This window comes from Pygoscelis adeliae, unplaced genomic scaffold, assembly GCF_000699105.1.
Source record: "Pygoscelis adeliae isolate BGI_AS28 unplaced genomic scaffold, ASM69910v1 Scaffold317, whole genome shotgun sequence".
NCBI lineage: Eukaryota > Metazoa > Chordata > Aves > Sphenisciformes > Spheniscidae > Pygoscelis > Pygoscelis adeliae.
The window spans coordinates 709,222-730,040 of record NW_008825155.1 but is presented as its reverse complement, the minus strand read 5'-3'; the positions used below and the strand labels follow the sequence as shown (position 1 = coordinate 730,040).

Here is a 20,819-nt window from a genome sequence, read left to right as displayed (position 1 = left end):
GTACAGGCCTGCTTCTTGTTTCTCTGAAGAAGCATTTATTTTAAAATACATAGTAGACTAAAAAAAGACTGGATTTGTGAAATTAAAAGTTGAACATTCTTAGTGGCTGGAGCATCCAGTGATTGTGCATTAAGTTGTTTGTAATTTGTACTTCAATTATTATTTATTGCCAAGGACTTTTTTTGTTAAGGATTTTTAAGGTGAAGCATTTGCAGCTGCATTTTGACTTCTTTAAGGTCATAAACATGGCAGATACATAAAGCAGGTCTTTCTACCTTAAGTAATTAATTATTGTAGTCATTAGTAATTTGCAATCTTGATTGAAGTTTAGTTCTGTGCATGTAGGGACTGTAGGAAAACACTGTACTTACATGGAAGAGCTTGCTCCAAAACATGTAAGATGCTTTGATTTTATCTTTTATCAAGAAGCAGCGTGCTGAGGACCTGGGACTCTCCCATGGGCAGGACCAGCTGTGTGCTGGAGCGGTGGCTCTGTTTTGGGGAGCTGTCGGATGCCACAGAAAGCCGTCCCTCAGCTCTGCAGGCAGCTTGCGAGAGCGATGCTGGGCCTGCCAGGCGTTCGAGCGTGGGACGGCTCTCTGTATTTATCTGATATTTCCTGCTGCCTCCTTGTCCCGTTGCATTTGCATGACCTTGGGCTCCCCCAGGACTGCTTTTCTTATTCTCCCCTGGGATATCATTGATCACTTTCACAGCAACCCGTTTTAAGATCTGAGCAAAAAAATGACGAGGTAAGCTGATGTAATGTTTGCTGCTCATAAAGAGGTTATGGGTCTGACTAAGGCAGCAGAAGCGAATGATCACCAAACTCTGATCTTTGAGGGAGAGAAATGTGATATCTAAGGCTTTTGAAACCTCTAGACCTTGCTTTTAAAATCTGGCATTTTACAGATCTTTTTCAAGCAAACAGTTATTCCCCATTATTTTAAATGGTGGCTTTTGAGAAGCAATTTGATTTATGCAAACAAGCAAAGAAAATCAATAGCCATTTCAGATTTTGCACCTGCATCTCACTAAGCAGATTTTGAGCCCATTCGTTTCTCATTTCACAGAGCTATGGGTTATGATTAAAGGCTTTTCTTGCTCCTGCTGTGATCTTCCCATGAAATAGAAGTCAGTGCATCTGCATGCTGCCCGATGCATGATGAGGCCTAAGGCTCAAAAAGATTTAATTGCTGTTTTAAATGTGCAGCAAAATCCTGGCTTGACTGAAGTCAGTGGCAACTTCATTCCTGCAGAGCCTGGATTTCAGAGCTGGGGCCATATCTGCACCATGCAGTGGGGTGCTGCTGCCTGCACCAAACACATCCAGCCTCTTGCCCAGAATATCCCTTTGCGCTCAGCTCTGCCCTCTCTTGTGTTATGGGGGTGTTGTGCCACTTACTGCACCAATGAACAATGCTGGACTCTTAAAGCAGGATTAACTGCTGTCTGGACTAGATCTCGATCAAGCAGACTTGCAGGCTGTTAAAAATTTTGGGGACACACAGTTTTTGTGGGTTCTGAAGAGTAGCATGGGCAAGCCTGAAGTGCCATGAAATTCAAAAAGCCTGGATGTCTGTGGCATATGTGTTTTGTTTCTAGCTTCTGGAGAAAAGATGCATAATTAAAGAAAAAAATATAATCTTTATTTGCATGTACAATGTTTCTCCTATCCCTGTCTTGTCCCCTTTGTGGGAACCTGGGGCCAGAATTACAGTATCTGAAGTTGCTTTTGGATCCCAGTCAGCTCCCATCTGTCATGATCTGTTTTTAATCGAATGGGTTTTCCATCTGAAAGTAGCTGTTGGATAGAGAACGAGTAGAAATATTTGCGTTGTGAATTAGCTCAGAGTGAAGCTACAAACTTTTTTTTTTTCCCCCCACAACAAACACATGGAAAAATATTCTTCAGTGTAGTGTGGCTGGCCTGAAAATTGGCAACAGCAGCTTCCTTCCCAGGCTCTGACTGCTCTGGCTTGTCTGCATGGGTAAGATCTTTAAAGGGGACCTGAAATCTTCATGTTACGCAGTCTTATCTCCCCTTCATGAAGCAGGGCAGTGCCGGTGTCACCCTTGTGTATATGGGTACTGCGGGAGGGAGGTTGCGTGGCTTGGTTTTCCAGGAGAAATACAAGACGCAGCAAAGGAATAACCTGGGTTTGCTGAGAGTCGTGCTCTCACCCCTGGGCAGTCTTTCCTTTGCCAGCCTTGATGGTCTCTGCTCTGGTGAGAGCAGCAGATAGGTTTGATGTGATAACTGAGTCAAATTCAGGCTCTTAGTCCTTACCCTCAGTGCTCTATGAAAGGCCCCAGATCTCCCTAACAGTCTGTGCTCAGCGTGTCCAGTTCTCAAATACCATGAAACTGCGCTGCAGGAGACAGGGAGCAAACTGCCTTGGGGACTGAACGTGGTCATAACAAGCAGAGAGGAAAGTGAGGCTGCAGGACCTCCATGGTTTCCAGGACATCAGATTACACCTCTCTCCTACTGGGAAAGAAGAAGGGAAAAATCCCTTGGTCCTTGGAAAAGCATTGTTAAGACTGTTCTTCAACATCCCTCTAGGGGTGTTCATGCAATACCTTTTATCGTTAAAAGCACAGAAGCAATTACCCTGCATCAGCACCTTGGAAGATGGGCTAGTGTCCTGGGGGAGATGGAGAAGGGAGTAACGTTTATCCATCTCCCAGCGCTGGAGACAGAGCGCTTCACATCTGCATCCATGGCAAAAGGGAGAGCTCCTGCTGCAGCGCTGGGGCTGAGGGAGGAGGGATGCTTTCCTGTTTCCTCTGCCAGATCCTTATCTCACTCCATTTGTGAAACCTGGAAATTGCTTTAAAGACCCAGGAGCTGGCCTAGCTGTGATTTCCATTACATTGGCGTTGCGTAGTCACCTTCAGTGCTTACCCTTGATGGCTCCATCCTGTGTTTGCTGAAGTCTTGTGTATCTGTCATGAAGGCATTTGGCCTGAAGGCCAGTGTATGAGAGAGCAGAATCTGGCTCATTTTTTCCTTTTTTTTTAAATGTTTTGGAGGTACTAGGGTCAAAAGGAAACATTTGTGTGTTTTTTATATATATATAGATAGATAGATAGATAGATATATGTATGGGTGTGCATGTGCGTGCGAATCATTTTTTATCACAGCTTCCGGCAAAACAGTGTTTCTGTAAGATGATTGTTCTGGGCATGGACTAGGGCTGGACAAGGGAAATCCTGGGCTTGTTCTGGGCTTGTCTTGCTGTTTCCACCGATGTAAGAAAACAGTGTCAATCTCACTGACCTGCTTTATATCACCTTTGAATCAGTCTGATAGGTGCTAGAGGTGCTGAGTGGTACGACGTGACTCAGCAAGGGCTGTGTGCTATAGGGTGAGTTGTTGTCGTTGCGCATGTATGGGTGTGCGTAAGCGGTTGTGTTGCACGGCTGTAATCCCACAACCACCCTGGAGCTGAGTTCCCTTTGAATTTCCTTGTTGAACTAGAACACGTCTTGCCTGGATGCAACCTGGCTACGGTTGCATCTCCATATACAAGGAAAACCTGGAGCATGGGGTTGGACATCAGCAGCCCAGTGGTGGGCTGTTAGTTCAGGAGTAGAGTAGCTCTCCTGACTGTGCCTGCAACATGCCCTGGGGCCCTCCAAACAGGCAGAGGTAGAGGACAGGGTGTGCTACCAGGGACCAGAAAATGTGCTGTCACTCGATTAAAGCTTTCATCCCAGGGACAGCAAAACCAGTGGGAGCTGGTGGTGGCGACGGGTGGGAGAACACTGGGTGCTCTCCTGAGACCTCTGCTTAAGGCTGCAACAGGGCAACGGCTTTAATTTAGGCTAGTCCTGCACCCAGGGTTATAGTCCTCATTGTGAGCAGGAGCGGCCAGTGAGATGCGGAATTTGCCTGTACTGACTGTTCAGCTTTTGGAGGTATCCTGTGCTTCAGAGCCCACCTTAACTTGTATTTTCTTTTCCCTGAACAGGTCTATATCATCAATGTGACATGGTCTGACCTGACTTCCCAGATCATCTACCGGAGATACAGCAAGTTCTTTGACCTGCAGGTAAGTCTGTCTTGTCTAACATAAAATATTATTTCTACTCACACTTCTAGTTGTGTTTCCAGCTGGGTTAATAGTGCCTTTAAATAAGGCTTTGTGCTTGTTTGGTCTGTTACATGTCATGATCTTGAAACTTTTTAGGCTCTGTCCTTGTAGGGTATAAGATAAGTGGGTGGTATGCTCACAGTGAGTAACTTGCACTGTAAAGACATTTAAAGCTGACATTTTCATGAATGGTTCCTATTGAAGAGGGGATCTAATTTTAAATACTTCAGATGCACTTAGAACAGAAAGAGAGCTACATTTTGGGTCCCCAGGAACTACTTGCCCAAATTGCTGAAAACAACAGAGCTTTTGCATACTCCCACAGCAGTTCAGTAATGGAGATGGTAGTGGAAACCTTCCAGACCCTCCTCCTATCCATCTACCCAGCCAGCCGGTGTCCTGGCTCCTGTTGTTTTGTACAGCTCCCTTGCTGTATTCTGTGCCTGTGTATTTAGATTTCATCAAAGCTTTCTTGCTGGATAGCTGCTGACCGATGTCTGAAGCCAGGAAATGGGAAAAGTCCAAATTAGAAAGTTTCAGCGTGGGCATCAGCTACTTCATTTCTGGTACTGCTCCCAGGCACCTGCACGGGTAGGGAGAGCTTTCTGGCTGGTGTCCTATTTAGCAATAATCCAGATCCATTGATACCTTTGTATCATCATAGCTTTGTAGGCAGCAAAACTATAATTGCCTGGGGTGAAAACAAAAGCTGTGCTTTGACAGACCCCTGAACTTTGGGAGAAATGTTGATTTTGGGCTGGGCAGTGGTTAGAATATCAAGTGAGTCCTCACAGCTGGTGTTAAGGATGTACACAGCTGACTGGGCTGTGTCCTGGGAAATAACATTGAGCCTTTTTACCATGATAAATTAGGAAAAAAAGGGTTCCTCCCTTTGGTACCTGATCTGAGATATCTTGAAGAGTCCTAGTTTCATCATTGCTCCCCCTTTATGTGTCATTTCTGGTACTTGGACATCTGAAGCTTGCCTGTTTTGCAAGCTATATGGTTATGGCCTCCTGGCTTTTCTGGTGGAAAATGGGACCATTTCTGTGGCCAGGCATGATTTCTCTGTTTGCTGTGTGGCTGGAAGAAAAAAGAGGGATGTTCTTAAGCTTTCTCTTGTGCCTCTCTCCAGTTCTTACTGGTCTGAAGCACCAGGCCTGCCAGTCCCACTGCTGTGAAGAGTATGTCAGTAGCTTCTCTGTGTCAGATGTACCTGCTAAAGATGCGCAGCTCTGTAATCACAAACATTTGTTGTCAGCATGCGGATTGTGGCCAAACTGTTTCTTTCTCTCTCTTCTTTTTCTTTTTGCCCCAGTTCTGTTTTCATGTATATGTTCTTCTGGGTCTCCTGGCCTTTCCTGGTAGGTTTGAAAAGTTCCCATCAAGCGTGGAGTTATCAATGGGGTTAGTGTGTTGGACAGGAAATGATGTCTCAATCAGGGAGTGAGTCCTGAAAGGTCCCATTGATAAGTGCAAGGGGGCCTAGCGCCAGTGGAAAACTCCTGCTTGCACAACGCTTCTCCCCCCACGAGAAAATACGACAAGAAAGTAACGAAATTCCCTTCCTTAACCCTTTTCCCTTCCAGGGATCTCTGTCAGGGCCACTACTGTGTGAGCAGTGGCAGCGGCAGCCCTCTGCAGCAGCCTCTTTAGCTCTTACAGCATGAGGCATGCAGTTACCAAAACTGAGGTCTTCACCTGGGCTTTCCACGGTCTTGTCATGTCTCTAAGCGTGTCACTGTAGCGATCTGTGCCTCAGTTTCCTAGATGTAAGATGGGGACAAGGCCCTGTGTGCTCAGGCTTGCCATAAGGTGCTTTTAGACTCTGGGAGGTGATTTTTTTTTTTTTCCTTTTATTTTTTTTCTGGGCTCTTGATGCTGCCAGAGCATCTCTGAGATGAGGCAAGTGAAATGGACTTTGAGTCTTGAATTGCAACTTGTATTTACAACTCTAACAAAGCCCGCAAAGGGAGTTGGAAAAGCAAGTTAAATGTTAGAGCACTTTGGGAAACCTTTGCATTTGGGAAACTTGTGGCTTCATGTGCAGTGATTCTTGCTCAACAGCAAATGCTGTGTTACCACAGCACATGGATAAGCAGGCACGGAAAGCTTCATGTAGAAGCTCTGCAGTCCCTTTTCCAGCTGCTTGCAATTGCTCAGGCTTATTGCTTGGTTAATGGCTCCCCATACCTGGTGGACCTGCTTCTAGTGTCTCTAGCTTCAGCCAACTGCGACAGGAAGACCTTAGCATTTATAGGAAAACCCTTCTGGTATTGTAAAGCAGCTGTTTGAGGGTTTAGCAGTGGAGGATTCCCATGTTTGCTGTCTGAACCACGACTGGCCTGTAATGGGGCTCTCGGCTGCACTGCATCTTGCCTTGCAGACAGTGATTCCCAGTCGCGTTAAGACTTCCTGAATGGAGGAGCGATGTTTCCAATGGAAAGCCCACAGCAGAGCCTTTCATGATGAAAGTTGGAGAGCAGCATGGGGGTGCCAGCCCTCACTCCCCAAACCCTTGAGGGGCTGAACATGGCTCTTGGTAATGGACCATGTGGCAGATGTTGGGGGTGCCATTTGCTCGTTGAGGATCAAGGTAGTCTCCTTAGATGCCCCTCACTTTGCTCCAGATAAGGAGATGACCTGTGATTTTGAGATTTTTTTTGTGGAAGCTTGAACTTCTGACCTAGCACTAGTTGGACCTGGGTTTTGCATCCTGATACCACACACGGTAATGTGGCCTTAGCATAATCAATCTACTTTGGTAATGTCGCTTCTTATCCCGACGTGGCCCTTCCAGCAGAAAATCAAGCAAATGCCCAGTAAGTAAAGCTCAGCTGATTTGCGGGCACCACTCATGTCCAAAACAGCTGGAGTCTGCAGGTCTCTGCCAGCTCCACTCGTCCCACTGTGTCCATGACAGAGCTGCACTTCAGGGCTTCCTAAGCCTGCATGTGTCTCGTTTGCTCTTGACTGGAAGTGGAGGAACAAGGGCTGACTTGTAATGACTTAATCAGGGCTGCAGTGCCTGGTGTTGACAGTGACACTGGATAGGACCCATGGGGAAACCTTGGGGGCTGCCCAGGGCCAAGGAGGGAGGAATACAGATAATTAATTTCACTACTGCAGTTTCATGTTTCTTTAAAATTAGAGAGTCCACCCTTCCCCGAATGGCTGTCTCTGTGGGAAGTGGCTCAGTGGTTTTGAGAGCCCTTGCATTACTAGATACCGGGCTTTTTGAAACACTTCCTAGCAAATCCTCTCAGGCACTGCAGGCAGTAAGAGGCTGCTCTGTCCCAAGGATTCAAATCCCCAAAATGTTTGGTTGTGCTATTTCAGCATATGCTTGAATTGGGAGTCACGTTGTTTTCAAGATGAGTAGTAGGCCAGCGAGACTGGACATACCATGGGATTTTGAAGCTGGAGTTCAAAATCCAGCTGGAGTTTGCCCCATGAAGATGTGAGAAGTACAGCAAACAGAACCCAATGCAACAAGCTAAGTGTCAGCCCTGTGCTGCTTCAGTGAGGGCTAGAGATCTATAAATATGGGCTTAAATTAAATCTGGGTGTTGCTGCATCATTTAATTGTGCAACTAAGTCACATCTGCTGCTGAGCGTGGGTCAAATGATGGCAGCAGAATACATGTGGGTGCCAATGTTTCAGTAAATAGGATTGAAAGTATTGAATTAACTCTGCATAGATGAAAGCATTACTATAAATTGCTTGTCGAGTCCAATTATCTGTTGTCTTTCATCCTGGGGAGGCATTTGCACCTGAGCACCACGTGGGGTCAAAGCCACCTCCTAATGTAATATTTTAAGTGCTGCTTTCTCGTGCACTCTGCACCTGGGTGCTTGGCTCTTGCCTGCGATGCAGAATGGGGGAGCGTGAGGTGCCCATCACTGGGAGAGATGGCAATGTGAACATCGCCTGTAGCTAGTGCTGACGCTCACGGCAGGCTGGTGGCTTATTCAGGCACGTTCCCTGGATGCCATCTGAGGTCTCCCAACCACCGCTGATGGATTTGCTGGTGGTGGTAGCAGAATCCTCTCCCGAGTTGGTAGTTCAAGTCAGCAATGCTCCTTTTGTCTCCAAAGGTGCTGAGAAAGGACACTGTTTGATTGGGACAGCAGGGGTAACTCCTGGCATTTCCACTGTGCAGTAAAAGACATTTACAGATGTAAGGCTCATGTTTTTCTTGCCGGGAAGTGCTTTTGGAGGCTGTTAGCAGGATGGGGATCTGCAATTGAGTGTGTGCTTATATAACTACCCAAAGCATAAGGTGGAGAAGTGTGGAGATGCAGCCACCTCACCCTCCCAATCGGCACGCTGGGCTGGGAAGCAACAACAGTGTTTGCAGCTGGCAAGTATGAAGGGTGGCTCTTACCCCACTCCCCACCTCACCCTGCCAGTTGCTCAGTACCACCTTGGGCTTTTTATAGATGTTATGACCCCAGCTGGGTGCTGCCCCTTGCTGCCAAGAAACCCCCTCCCCAGCAAAGCGAGCAGGGAAGATGTGACCATGCTTCAGTGCCTGGTGTCTTAGCTTGAATCACCAGTGGCTTATCTTCTGCGTTTTATCCAGTGACTCCAAATGTTCTGGTCTGATTTCATGCCTGTCTTACTCAGTGCATGGAGTCAGAGTATGAACAGGACCAGAGCCTCAGCAGAGGGACCAAACCCTACGTTCAGATGCCGGCCTCTCTGTTGCTCCCATGAGGACGGCTGGGTCTCCATGTGTAGAAGATCCTTTCTCACAATAGCGAAATGTAGCTTTCTCCAAGGCAAAACACAGCAGCTGGCTTTAGTGGCGTGCCATAATCCCATGTTGTGTTTCTGGCTGCATGAGAGGCGAACGGCGTCCTCGCTGGAGCCGCGGCAGGAATGTTAGGTAGGCAGATCGCCGTCTCTCCACACAATGACCCACACAGATGTTTTGGCTGCAAGGAGACATCTGAAATGTCACAATTTTGAAAAGGCAAATAAACAAGGCTCTGTTCAAGCATTCACTTTGTGTATCAGTTAGCAAAAAATTATCTGCCTGATGCGGTCTGCTGATCTAAGCAGGTTTTCTTCAAAGTGGCGCAGAAAGAGGAACTCACTAGCAGCCAGTTAGAACATTAAAAAAATAAAGAATATCAAGAATTTTATTAGGGAGCGGAAAGAGATGTAAATTGTTTCCAGGCTGACGATAAAACATCAAGAGCTTCATTTGTTATTGCTAGGGTCATCCTGATTGTTTACAGTGCTATAATGGAGTAACTGAGCATTGAAGAGGACATTAAACAAAAATGGTACTATAAAAAACAGTAACTGCAGTCTGTATCCCCGCTTTTCTTAGTCAGACTGGAGTTCATCTGAATGCTGCTGCTATTGATCGTTCTTCCATTACGTGCTCTTCTCTGCAAACATCCCTTTCTCTGTTACCCCAAGCTGTATCAAATATTGTAACTTCCACTCTCATTTCCAGTTAGGTGGTTGTAACTGTGCCACATGCCTGAACACCCTGTATTTCACCGGGTCACTCTGATTCGAAAGAGGACCTGGTGGCTTCAGGGTGCAGGCTTTCTGGGGCAGAGCAAAGGGGCAATTGGCGCAGGGTGCTTGCGGGGTAGGTGCCTGACGGGACTCTGATGGAATTGTGTATGTTTGCTCCATTAGTTAACTTGCGTTGATTGCCCAAGTGGGGACCCACAGTCCCTAAATCTGGTGGCCCAGTGCGGTGTAACTCAGTAATGACTGTTTTTGTAGGACCTACGATATTTCATGTTTGTAACATTCATGCGTTCAGGTTTGCAGGAGCGGTGAATGGACAAGTTCAAGCATGCGCTAAATTTATCAGTAGTGAAGAGTATAGGTAAGAATGCAACAGGGCAAGCGTGCTCTCGCATTTGCAAATGCTAACTCCTAACTTTCAACCCGTCATGCCTTTTTAGCAGGATGAGTAGAGTCACCGCCTGGTCTTCTCAACCATCCGCAGCAGCAGGGTCACTCTGCAATGAGTGATGCTTTCTTCCATAGGTGCCACTCCACGCATAGCTCCTGGCACTGTGGGAAGGGGAGAAGGACTGTTGATGCGGCTCTGTGCGTGATGCAGCTTGCCCCTCTCGCAGCATGGGAGGTTTGCGTTAAAAAGATTCCCAGCCTCTGACGAGCTCAGGGAGTGTTTCTGTTGGGCTATATGTGCACGTCTGAGGGTGCGTACGGAAACAGGCAGGAAAGCTGGAGGAGGAGGTGGGGTCGAATAGGGCAGGGGAGGAGGTGGGGAGGAACATTGCGTGGGTTGTTGCATCATGCTGTGGTGCGAGTGCACAGTGAAACATAAAGCTAAGGGGGAGAAAGGGAAGATTTTACTTACTGGCATTGCTCCCGCTGGGCTGTGTTGACAGCAGGGGATCTGGGCTCTGCAGTCAAAGCATGTGGCTCCCTCTGCTCTGGGCTGTGCTGGCCTTGGCCCGGATGATCTGGGTTGCAAGGATCACATTTCTCCTGCTCCCGTTCCCTCCGTGTGGGGTGCTAGGCCTCAGCATCCTGGCCCTGCTGTAGACATTGAGAGCTGCTGTGAAATCCTCGTCCAGACCAGGGGCCTGGCTCCATACCTGACCCACGAGGTTCAGACCCAAGGCTTGGCTTCAGGGCCATTCCTGATAGTCACGGAGCTGTGGGGATGGAGTTACTCCAGCAGTTGGGATGTAGGATTTGGTTTGAAAACAGCCTCCTTAAGAGCAGGATTGAAACTGAAACAAGCCTGGGAAAATTCAGAGGAAATCTGAGCGTGGCTCTGTCAACATGTCTGTTCCCAAAAGTCAGCGCCGGCTCCTTGGGGAGAAATGGCACGTCCTTTTTTCCAAGTAAACACGGGCCAGTTGTCTGCTGCTTCTATCCCAGACAGTGTGTGGAGAGGCAGGCAGTGGCAAGGTTTGCAGGTGTTGCAGAAAACCAGATTTCCAGGAGGAGCCCTGAGCCGTCGGCTGTGAGTGCTGACGGTGCCTCCCATGTTTCGGCAGCTGTGCTGGAGCTCCTGGTGCAGCCACGCTTGCAAGACTTGGCTCTTAGTAGCAGAGACCCCCTGATGCCTGCTCTCAGAAAAATAGCCCAGCGGCAAGCTTGCCAGTAACAGGGCTTGCTGGTGGGAATTGAGATGCCCCTGGAAAAAAATGAATAGCTGATATGGTTATTGAGCTGGGAATGATTGTCTCAGCTGTTTTAAAGTCTATTTAAATACCATTTGTCCTTCTAGCCCTCAGTCAGTGCCTTAGGATACCAGCTGGCTTGGGGCAGTATCTTTGTCTTCAACGAATAAATGGAATTGTTTATAATTCTTATTTCCATCACTATTTAAATGTTTGCTTGGCAAAACAATCTGTTCAGCTTCCAGTATTTGTTTCTAAAGAGACTTTACACGTCAGACAAAGATGAGGGCCATGATGGGGAAATGGCAAAGTGCCTGCCAAACTACAACAGAGGCCACGTTCAATGAACATGGCAAATAACCTGCAGTTGAGAAAGTGACCCAGCCTATGGGAACCCTCCCCTTCGTACTTCTGCACTCGTGTGCTGTTGAGGCATAAAGCTGACACTTGAATATTGCCTGTACGCTGCAGCATGGGAATCTTCTGCATGGTGGCTACGGGGTGATATTTGCTGCTCAGTGCCAAGTTAATATACTCTACTGTCTGCCCCATGTGCAGGTCTGGCCAGGACATGGGTGAGCTTATAAAGTGAGGTGGTGGCTTAGCCAGCTCCTCAGGGTGTGACGGCAATAAGGCAAGAACAGAGGTGATACCCACACTACCCCATCTCAGTGGTCTGAGGATTTAATGGAGATGCCCCTCTGTAACGATAGGGAATGGATTTTGCGATCGAAGGATTAAGGTTTTTATTTTCTCTGGGGGCTGTCGTGGGTCAGAGGTGAGTCTCCCAATGGTGCCATCGTAACCTCTCACTGTGAACAAAAGGTTTTGCAATAACAGGAACACCCACAGGAGTCTTACATGTTCTGGACAAGGTGGCAGTGAGGTTTTGGGTCTCTGGTCTCACAGTCCTGACCCCACTGTGGGACGGGAATCTCTGGAAGCTGCATCTCTGAGGGTTGTGTCCTCTTCCATTCCCTTGCTGCACAAGACCAGGGTCCTGGACCCCCCACCATGGTATCAGTGATGGATGCTGTTTGGGGTCATTGCACCACATGGGCCTTGTGCCATATAATGCTGATATTCTCCTGGATGTTGACAAGTCCTTATTTCCCTGGTGTTCGTGTCCTGTGTGTGAAATCAGCAGTATGAAACATTTCATCACACCATTCAGAAGCTTTCGCCTTATCTGACCCAAATTAAATGCTAATTCACTTCTAAGATCTTATGGGAGCATGACATTGAGTGGCAGGCTGCTCTGAAGATGAGTTTTTCCCTCCATCCTTGTGATCTCATGTGCTGTGCTATGCTGTGACAATCTGAGCTGCTCCAGAGGGGCTACACAATTAGTGATCTGTTCTGATTGCTGAAGGGAATTCACTGTCACTTCTGATTTCCTGCCTTTTGCAGCCTCTGAGCAGAAGTTCAACACTGGCAGATCTTTGTCAGCATTCAATTTGTAGCTCTTCTTTAGGCAGGCTCCTGATCCTAGAAGTAAAACAAAGTTTAATTAAGCTACAGGCTCTATATGTAGTTAGAACCCAAATTAGGGTGGGTTTTTTGTGTGGTTTTTTGTGTGGGTTTTTTTTGTTTGTTTGGTTGGTTTTTTTTTAGAAAGATTGGGGGCATCACAAAGAGGTTGTTGAATTCTTTACTGCGTCCTTTTAACTATACATGGTCTCCTACTGCTGTTCCTCCACCTTCTTAGAGAGCATCTTCCATCATCACTCTAGGGGAGTGTGTGTGTGTGGATGCACACAGACGTATCCCTGATCTCTGCTGGAATAAATCAGAATTGCTCAACTGTGCTCTTTTGGCCAGCAGATAAATGTTGTTTGTCAAGAGAAGAGCCTGTGCCCCTGGGACCAGGGGTGGGTTTTCGGTCTGCTGCTTCCCCAAAGTGCCATGCAGCTGCAGAGTGCAGTGCCTGGATGGTGCGTGATCCAAGGTGGGCAATGCTTTGGAAATTGCTGCCTCTGACAATGGTAAGGCTTGGGTTTTGCTCTGCATGATTTCACAAGGCCTGGATCCCACATTGAGTGCCCTGTTAATCTCATCAGCCAGGGGAGAGTGTGAAGTCCATCTCTGAGGTGTGCGATTGTGCTGGGACAGTGATGACTGCCAGCTCCGCTTCATGGAGGAAGGCCTTGGGGGCTTCGGAGGGGAGTGTGGAGTTACAAAGTGGCTCCGATTTCAGGTGGAGAGTGAGAGCTCATAAAGCAGTGTTCCCCCGGGAGACCCAACCGAAATAGCGGCTATGGGAAGTGTCCTGGTTAGGAGCCCCTAGCAAGTGCTCTGAGCCCGGGCAGCTGGACCAGAGCTTCCTCTGGCTGCAGAGTTACAGGTACAGTCAGGGAAATCTTAGAAATTAAATGAATGGCAGAGCTCAGCAGTGATGAACTCTCACTGCTTATTAAGAGCCCAGTGGGGTAAGTTTTTTAGAGGGTGTGTGGACTTTGAGCATGAGAGAGGAGCCTCCACTGAAGGCTCTTGACCTAAAGCTGTGTAAGCTTTGGGAAAGATTTGGGAAAGTTCAGCTGTGATGCCAGCTTCTGGTTCGGCTTCTCTCTCCAGTTTGGATCTGATGGCTGTGAAGTAATGCCACGTTACCAGATGCTCACATATTCATGGGATAGTATTTTTAGAACAGGACAAAGACTGGAAAAGTCTCTGTGGATATTATTTGGAACCTATAAACAAATTGCTTTACCTGCTTTTTGCATGCATGCATTTTTTATGAATTATCTAGAAAGAGTTTAACTCGAGCAGGTTTGTCCAACCCAAGAATCTCAAGGAAGCGCTGCAGAATTGTAATGGATAGCAGATTTCCGAGTGGATTAATTCATATTGTCTGGAGTGGGAACCTGACTTATAAAGGATTAAAGCCACTCTGCTGGGGAACAGGAAGATTAGCTTATATCATACTGTCAGATACTCTGCATCCACCATTTGAACTATACAAGCTTGTTAACTGCAAAGATCCTTCAAGGAATACCTGGAGAGTATCAAACTCCATTTACGGGCCCGTAGCAAGCACAGAAAGCAGTGAAATCGGTCAAAAGGGTTACTTGATGGGAATTATTCCCTCGTTTTCTAGAGGTTTGGTTTATGTAAGTTGTTCTTGTTATCTGTACCCACATCCCACACCTATCGCTGACCCGGAGGCTGTGAGAATGGTGGGGACCCTGCAATGTGGGAAGGGCTCTCCTGGATACAGCCACAGAGAGGAAAAGCAGCAAGTTCTCCCAAATGAACTGAGTTGACTTACATCAGCTGAGGAGGATTCAGGCCTATTTCATAGCTGTTGGTTGCTTTTCATGTTAAAAACCAAATGCATCAGGATGCATGAGTCCCGGCAAGGTTGTGGTGCTAATGGTAAGCACATGTTTAGAAAAACATGCCTGAAATTGCCAGAAATTCTGAACCATGATGGAAAATTTTGGTATTGGGCCTATGCCTCCGGTTTTGTCCCTGGACGATATGTTGTACAAAGGTTTATGCAGAATGGTGGTAAAACTGGGCCGAAAGTCTTTCTTCAGCAGAGCATGTCAAGGTTCAATATATACCTCCTGTGTTATCCTACCTCCATCTCCATTATTCTGGTGTTGGAAGGCCTCGTCATAGCCCATTAGGTCTCCACAGCAGGATTTAAAGCTCAGCCTTGGGAGGAGCCCACTTGTTTGTTAACCTTGTTCCAGGTTTTGTTTGCTGGAACAATACAACACAGGAGAGCAGTTCGGCTATGGGACAGGCCCCAGCCAAAGCTACGGCTCTGGGGCTGCTCTCACACAGGCAGTGAATTCTCCAAGTGCCACTTTATTAGTGTATTTCCTCTTTTACCACAGATCAAGATCAGCCTTTTTATTTTTTTTTCTGGAATCTCTGTGTGAAAATTAAATTCCTCAGTGGGATTTTTACATGGCCTTTAGTCCCTGAAACACCCAAACCCAAAAAGTTCAGGCATGACAATTCCACCCCCTCTGCTGCTTCACCGCTCTCCCCTAATCGTACTCAGCTTTCAATTATTTATACTGCCGGAAAATTGCATGGAGTTCACACCCCCAGCCCCGAAACACAATTCCGCTTTTGTGTGGGGAATACAATCCTTCACTTTCATTAAGTGTGTGGAGACCGAGATGAGAAGTGCCTGTTGTGTTCGCATCCCTTGGCTCGCGATGAGAGGAGCTGGTTGTTTTCGCAAACGTCCTAAATAGCCCTGCAAGGGTTACGGGGAGTTTATTTACATTATTGCATTTAAGTGCAAATAGAAAATTGCCCAGCCATAATGGAAAGGTTATGCAGGGCTCTGTCAGGGCTCTTTTCCTTGCCACCTCGCCCCTCCTGGCTTTCTGCTCTTACAGGCTCAGATGTGGGAAGGCTGTGTCTGGAAGGAGCTGTAGCTCTTCGTCCTGTTACGCCAGGGTTTGCTTACTGGACAAACAAAAGCATCAGTTGGCATCTCTTCCACTGTGGACTGCATGTAGTCCTGCCTGCCATAGGAAAGGCTCCTGATCAGTCTCGCCCCAGCCTGATTTATGAGCGTTGGGTGCTATTTGCTTCTTCCCCGTAGCACCTGAATAACTGACCTTTTCTGCAGAAGCAGCATATGGACCATGAAGTTGGGAGTATGTTTTCTGCCTTATTCCCTTCCTGCTTGCCTAGAGTCGCGGCATGCTTCTCCTTTTCTGCAGCCAGAGTGGTTTCATGTCTTGTGCAAACACAAGTATTCCCACTGAAGAACTGTCTTTTGCAATTTCCCCTTTCCCTCCCTCAGGGGAAGCATCGATGAGTCTCCAGTGGAGCGGTCAGGGCAGCAAAACCCACAGAGAAGCCACGCCGCTCAGCAGATGATGGCGAAGTCATGCGGAAAGCAAGAGTCCTCCTGCTCTGGGGCAACAGCTTTGTGCACGCTCCTTCCTGGGTGCCCTGTTTGAACAACACCCGGCCAAGCTGGGCGCTTTGCTCTCCGCCTTTTGCTTTTCATTTAAAAGGAGAGATCTGGTCTACAGGATCCATGCAGGAAAGGGAGGACTTGAACTCTTAAGCATGTAAGATCCTTTGGCACTGCCCGTAGTTTTCTGAAGATACCCCATTTAACTGTTGCATTAGCATTTGCTCTTCCCTGCCCGTGCCCAGGAGAAGCATGGCGGGGTTGATGGTCCCTTGGTATGTGTGTGAGAGGAGGGTGTCCTGGGAGCATGCTGTGGGTGTGTTTCTGACCCACAGCATTCCCAGGTCCAAACCCCGAGAGCTTAATTCAGAGTAGGATCAACAGGTACATAGCAGCAGGTCATGCTGTTCAGGCCTGCAGCTGCAGCAGGGCTGGTGTGAGCTGCAGCCGTCCCTAATGGTGCAAGCGGGTCCTTGCACATGGGACTCATTCAAGTGCAGCTGGGACCCTATGAGGGTGTAAAGCCAGCAGAGCAGGGAGTTGCAGTCCAGTGAGGAGGTCCATGCTTTGGAGCAGAGCCAGTTACTGACAAATTTTTGATTGGCAGAAGCTGTGAACAAGTTCACAAAGGACTAAGCAGAGACTCAGAAAAACATCCCTGTGTGTGTAAGATAATTTCTGTAAATCTGCAGTGCAAGCAGGGCTCTGTACTGAAGCCGTTTGTGAGGCATCAGTGTCGATGCAGAGATTTCTCTGATTCACCAGGTGCAGTCAAGGGCAGATCCTAATTGATTTAGTGGCATTTTTGCAAACCGAGTTAACACCAGAGCCATGTGCCTGGGTCTTGATGACTGGTTTTTTTAAGGGGTGTTAAGAAAACCAGTGGGACTTGCTGAGCCGCTACCTTCAGCCAGGTGTTTTGAGAGAGGTGGAGGACAAACCGCGAAAATGCTCTGTGAGGGAGAGAGAGGAAAATGCCAAATGGGAAGGCATTAGAAAGCAAAGCAGAAAAGGACTAAGTAAAATGATAACAGGGAAAAAAAATCTTTCGAAGGACTAAGGTGAGTTTAATGATCAAAGTTTTGTCTTACAGGGAGTGTATCTTATCCACTTGGAGCAAAAATTATTTCACAGGCTTTTCTTTTTATCTGGCTAATCTCTGGCTTTTGACAGCCCAGTGAGTTGTGTTGTTTTGGCCTCTCTGTGGTCTGGGGAGCTTTGATAGTCTTATGAGGAGTGGCTGAGGGAGCTGGGGTTGTTTAGCCTGGAGAAAAGGAGGCTGAGGGGAGACCTCATGGCTCTCTACAACTACCTGAAAGGAGGTTGTAGCCAGGTGGGTGTCGGTCTCTTCTCCCAAGTAACAAGCGATAGGACGAGAGGAAATGGCCTCAAGTTGTGCCAGGGGAGGTTTAGATTGGACGTGAGAAAAAATTTCTTCACCAAAAGGGTTATCAAGCATTGGAACAGGCTGCCCAGGGAAGTGGTGGAGTCACCATCCCTGGAGGTATTTAAAAGACGTGTAGATGTGGTGTTTAGGGACATGGTTTAGTGGTGGACTTGGCAGTGCCAGGTTAACGGTTGGACTTGATGATGTTAAAGGTCTTTTCCAACCTAAATGATTCTATGATTCTATGAAATCCAAGTCGAGGCTTGTTCTGGTCACTGCTGCTGCTGCCTGAGCAGAACTGGTGCATGTGTCTTCCTGACGAGGAAAATACGTTGTGGGATGGCACATGGTGAACCCCTGTGTCCCTGTAACAAGTCTAGGTTGTCTTGTAGTTTTTGGTGCATTGGTGGCTGTTAGTGCAGCTTTGCAAAAACCTGTGTAGTTGTCTGTGACACTCGTGTTACCATGCTGAGAGTTAGAGGGTGCCGGTCTCTGACACATCTCGCTTGCACGTAAGGGTAGGATTTCGTTTCAGGAGGTGGCAGAGATTTGGTTGCTGTTGGGATCTGGCAATAAGGCAGATGGAGCAGTAAAGCATGGTGTGGTCCATGAAGGTGGTCCCTGGCTATCCTTAAGCAAAGGGAGTTGTTTACAAAAAGGATTTCCAAGGTGGTGAGAAGCCCTGCAAAGTTTTGGGGTTGTTCTAGGAGTGGGACAGCCCTGGATTATACAGCTGAGCAGGGGTGTGCTGTGGGCTGCTGGAGCACTAGGGCTGTAGTTTCCTGCCTGATACTGTTAAGAAATCTCATGTCAAATCCTGTTCCACTCTTAAGTCAAAATATATTTCACTGCCTTAGTGTGGGGATGTTTTTTGTGTAATTAGGAGCCGGGAGTCTGTGGTGTGGAACGAGGAGTGGGGAACTGCTGGTGTGGCAGGGAGGTTATCTGAAAATACCCACCCATAAAATGGGGGCTATAATCAGCCCTCCTGAAGAAAGTTTATTCATTAATGTTTGTAAAATGCTTTGAAGTCTTTGGCTGGGAGTCTTTTTAACAGAGCCAAATGTTAGTTGTATTACAGTAGCTAAGCCAGACCTTAATGACCATGTTCCCTCTCCTCCCCCCGAGCCCCCAGCCATTTCTAACAGGGTTTGGTGAAGAAGTGAAATGTCAGCAGAGTGACCAAATAGAAGTGAACTGCTCAGCAGAAATATAAACAGTGCTTGTCTTTCTTGGGATTATGTCCTGGTCCCATGGACTTTTGCTGCCAGGAGTGGAATTTGTAGAAGGGACGAGGACTTTATTTCCAGGCTTGTATCATGTTATCCCAGTTGGTAACTGGTTTAGGGTCCCCTTGAGTTAGTACTCGCTGGTGCCCTTTGGGTGATTAAAGTCATCCCAGCTTGTCTTGATGGGAAGTCACCATAGCAAGACTGGCATGCTGGGATGGGAGGGAGCCGTGGCTGTTGATGGGGTGCACGGTGAGCAGGGGAAGGACTTCACTGGGGTGAAACAAGGAGGCCCCAGAGCCAGAATGCAGGGGAGAGCTGGTTTGATGGGGCGCTCAGCTCTGGCTGCACATAAATGCCCCTTGCTCCGTGCCTATCCATTTCCTACAGCATTGCCTGTCCCCTATCCATAACACAATAGCATTTGCCTTTTGATTTGCTTGATTTATGGTGTCAGGAGGTGAGGCTTGGTGATGGCGTTGGTGGTAACAAGGGCCATTTTCTTTCATATGAAGGGAGCGGGGCAGGTTCAGTCCATGTTGAACAGTGCCTGTGGATGGGTTTGCAGCATGGAGGTGAGCAGGTAACCGGGTGTGCCAGAAGTTGTGGTGTGAGAACACATCCCAAAGCATGAGCTGCTGTTACAAAACTTATCTCTGGGCTTGCACCCATTTGCTCTGGGTGGCAACTAGGAACATCTCATTAGCGTGGCCTGCTGCGTCATGTGTTCAGACACAGCCGATAACCTTCCTGGCCAGCTCTGACACCCCAGCTCATTGTGCATCTGTTCCTTGGCCTCGCCCAGGGTTAGGCTGGGATGGCTCCCGCCTTGGGAACTGCATTGCAAATCATTGCCTGAAGATTTGTGTTGCCCACACATGCCTTGGTGTAGGGGAGGCTGCTCTGCATTAGGATGATGGGTCTTATCTGGGTGAGAAAGGAGATGTCTCCAGCCTAGAGGCAGAGCACACTACATTGCATGCATCCTGTACCGGGAATGCCAGGAAGGTGGCTCGGCAAAACAGAGAGGACCCAGCATCTTCCCCAGAAACATGACATTTTAGTGACCCATCCTTCGAAAGCACCCTCTGAACGTGGAGCTTGCAGCCAAAGACTGACCCAGCCCTCGCCTCTAATCTCATCTTTCCTCTTCGAGTCCGGTCCCTGGAAAGATGCAGCTCTCCAAGAAGACATTCCAGGGGGGTTTAATCACTGTGCTTACTGCAGCCCTGCTGCGCTTGTGGTCTAAGCACCTGCTGTTTCATTTAATTAGCAACAAATGGGAGGCGTGGGTTGGGGGGAAGAGAGAACAGCACCCTGGTGAAGTATTTGCTGCGATGTGATGTATTTTATTTTGGGTTCGGAATGGAGGCCATGAGGAACATTTTCCAGAGGGCTCCATAAACCACCTCCGTTCACAGGGTGATTATTTGAGGAGGGAGGGGGGTGTGGATTTAAATCGGTGCTGCTAATTTCTGCAAACAACCACATTATTTTTAATTCATACTCCAGACTCCCTCCACCCATGGCTTGATGTTAGGAGCTGTGAATTTTCCACGTCATAACAAAGTCCCTCTATAAAAGAGACGCCTTTAAATATATTTTTAAAAATTGATTTCAGATACGTCAGGCTCTCAAGTAAGTCAGTCTTCAGAATGGAAAACTAGCTCTTTCCTTCCCTCGTCGTGACCTGTTAATTTATTTATATTTCAGTAGCACATACCAGCTCTGAGCAGAGGTAGGTCTCTCTGGTGTTAGGAGCTGGAAAATGCATGAAAAGCCACAAGCCCTGATGAATATAAGTTGAAAGAAATAATCCCTTTGTTCACCGTGATTAGTTAAGCTTGGGAGCTCTCTGTTGAGATAAAAGCATTACATTGCTAGCAGCGTTTTACCGACGCAGGGAAGGGAGATGGAGACAACTGGGGTTGAGACTTCAGGATTGAGCCACTTGTGCTGGCGCTAGCTGTGCCCCTGCCCTTGGGAGATCAGCAGCCAGAGCTTCGTGCAGGGAAGGTTACAGTCGCAGCTTCCATGTGCTGCAGCCCACCAGCACTGGGGGCTGTTTTTCTCCATGG

General features: G+C 47.7%; 1 protein-coding gene across 1 annotated transcript in view; it reads left to right on the top strand.

The window, feature by feature from the left end:
- Positions 1 to 4,006: 4,006 nt before the first annotated feature.
- The window catches only part of SH3PXD2A (SH3 and PX domains 2A), a 220,389-nt gene continuing 203,576 nt past the window's right edge, over positions 4,007 to 20,819 (top strand). Inside the window, 1 exon segment of the mRNA XM_009328440.1 lies at positions 4,007 to 4,058. The gene's annotated coding sequence lies outside the window, so the exon portion shown is untranslated.